Source organism: Tigriopus californicus, chromosome 11 (genome assembly GCF_007210705.1).
Source record: "Tigriopus californicus strain San Diego chromosome 11, Tcal_SD_v2.1, whole genome shotgun sequence".
NCBI lineage: Eukaryota > Metazoa > Arthropoda > Copepoda > Harpacticoida > Harpacticidae > Tigriopus > Tigriopus californicus.
The window spans coordinates 14156019-14157897 of record NC_081450.1 but is presented as its reverse complement, the minus strand read 5'-3'; the positions used below and the strand labels follow the sequence as shown (position 1 = coordinate 14157897).

Genomic DNA, 1879 nt, shown 5'->3' with positions numbered 1-1879 from the left:
CACCTTCAAGCCCTCGAGAATCCAGGTTAGTTAAAACAATGAAGTCCAACTCTCTTCTTTCTCGGGCTCCTTCATTGTTCAATTTGCTGCCCTCAAATAATCGTAGGGCTTATGTAGGTGCTGATCCAGTAGCAGGATTTAAGTCAGACTTGGACAAGTTTTTGACTAAAATTCCGGATCAACACCTTATAATCTAGCTTCAAGGATTAGCCAGATCAGCCAACTCCAATTCGTTGGTTGATCAAGTAATATATATAAAATAAAAGTCAAGTAAAATAAATAATCTGCTCGTCTTGAACTGCTGGGATTTCAATCCCGTTAGTGGTAAAGAAGTCCGCACCAAAAAAAAACAATATCCTCCGAGGGTTTGGAAGAAGCAGAACGAATTTCAACCTTGGTGACATACGGAACATCTTCAGGAAGATATGGGAATGTTGGAGGTAACATCCCAAGATCGGTCATTGAATGCCATGAAAGAAGGATCTGGTCATGGATATGTGGCGTGCCATATGCCCAGATCGTCGTGGAATATTTCCTCAGATGAGTAATCTCCAGGTGTACTGCCCCATGGCACTCCATTTTTGTATTATTGGCAGCGTGAATTGAACGTTTTTGAGACTTGTCCACTTCTATCCCATAGGTTTGAACCAGATTTGCAGAGATCAAAGTCTCCGTTGCTCAAGTATCCGGGAGTATAACCATCTGGAATGGGGTCCCAGTTCGTGGGCGAATGTCCACAGATACAGTAGGAGTGGGACGTGCCTTGACCATCTTGACATGAATTGATTAAGAATTAATGATCCTGGAATTACCAGGGGTTTGACCACGGGATTTCGAGCGACCACGCCATATGTTTCTGCTCCTGCAGACGGCAGCGAAATGCCCTGTCTTCTCGCACGTATGGCAGGCTGTGTCCTTGGCTGGAAAATGTTCGCGGGTAGGACCACCAGGATGTGTAGATTTATTGCAACCCAAGCATTCATACAAGGTAGAATTAGAACCGGAACTTGGCTTCTTCTGGGATCTAGATTTCCTAGACTCTGATTTGGATTTCTTATAGGAAGAAGTGGCTGCAATGGTGGCAGACAAATGACTTGAAGAAATCGTGGACTCGACAGCATTGGCGGATTCCCAAGCCATAGGTATACGATGGTGGGTCTCACGAGAAGGATCTGGCTGACAAAGAAATTGATCACAACGGAAAAAGTTGGATCGACCAGTGAGCAGAGGGATGTGTTCAATGAAAATCTCATGGAGTTTGGCAAAGCATCCGTCCTGGCCAAGGACTGGAGTGTCGTCTTGAGATTTAGTCATGAGGATTTGCTGGAGCTTTAAATCCAGGCATGATTGGAGGTATCCATGCTGTTCGGCAATGGGAAAACCCTCAATGTGGTTCGATGAATAGAACAAGGTAAACCTAGTACTCCATGACCGAAATTCGGCTAGTGTACTGGATGCGACCAATTTGTCGGGTTTCAGGGCAACATTGATTCTAGAGGACCTGAGAATTCAAATCAGAGGGTGCTGAGACGTGTTGTGTGGTCGAAATGCGGACTTGAGTGTAGATACGTGTGGAAGAGAGCAGAATCTTCTCGCGGAGCTTGCACACGTTGTTGGAGAACTGAGTGAGCAAGGAATTCTCCTTGACGATGGCATCATCGTCCAAGGATGCAGAACATGTGTCGAACGACGAGTCCAAATCGGTCAGGGCGGTCTCCACCTTGAGGAATAATGCATTGATTTGGTCAACTATGGACAAATCCAGTCCAGAGTCGTCCAAAGCATTCACGTCGGAAATAAATGTTTTGCAAGCGTTGAGGCGACGGGTAAAGACGCCCTTCTTGGCCGTCAACGATTTCTTGGCAGCTTCCATGACCGA

At 45.8% G+C, this 1879-nt stretch overlaps 1 protein-coding gene and 1 long non-coding RNA gene across 2 annotated transcripts in view; one reads left to right on the top strand and one right to left on the bottom strand.

The window, feature by feature from the left end:
* LOC131891200 (uncharacterized) overlaps nucleotides 1–1879 on the bottom strand; it is a 21467-nt gene that overhangs the window by 4975 nt on the left and 14613 nt on the right. The gene's annotated exons all lie outside the window — the stretch shown is intronic.
* LOC131890108 (uncharacterized) lies at nucleotides 18–1873 on the top strand. The gene is made up of 3 exons (XR_009374273.1): nucleotides 18–988; nucleotides 1061–1411; nucleotides 1480–1873. It is a non-coding gene; the product is annotated as an uncharacterized LOC131890108 (long non-coding RNA).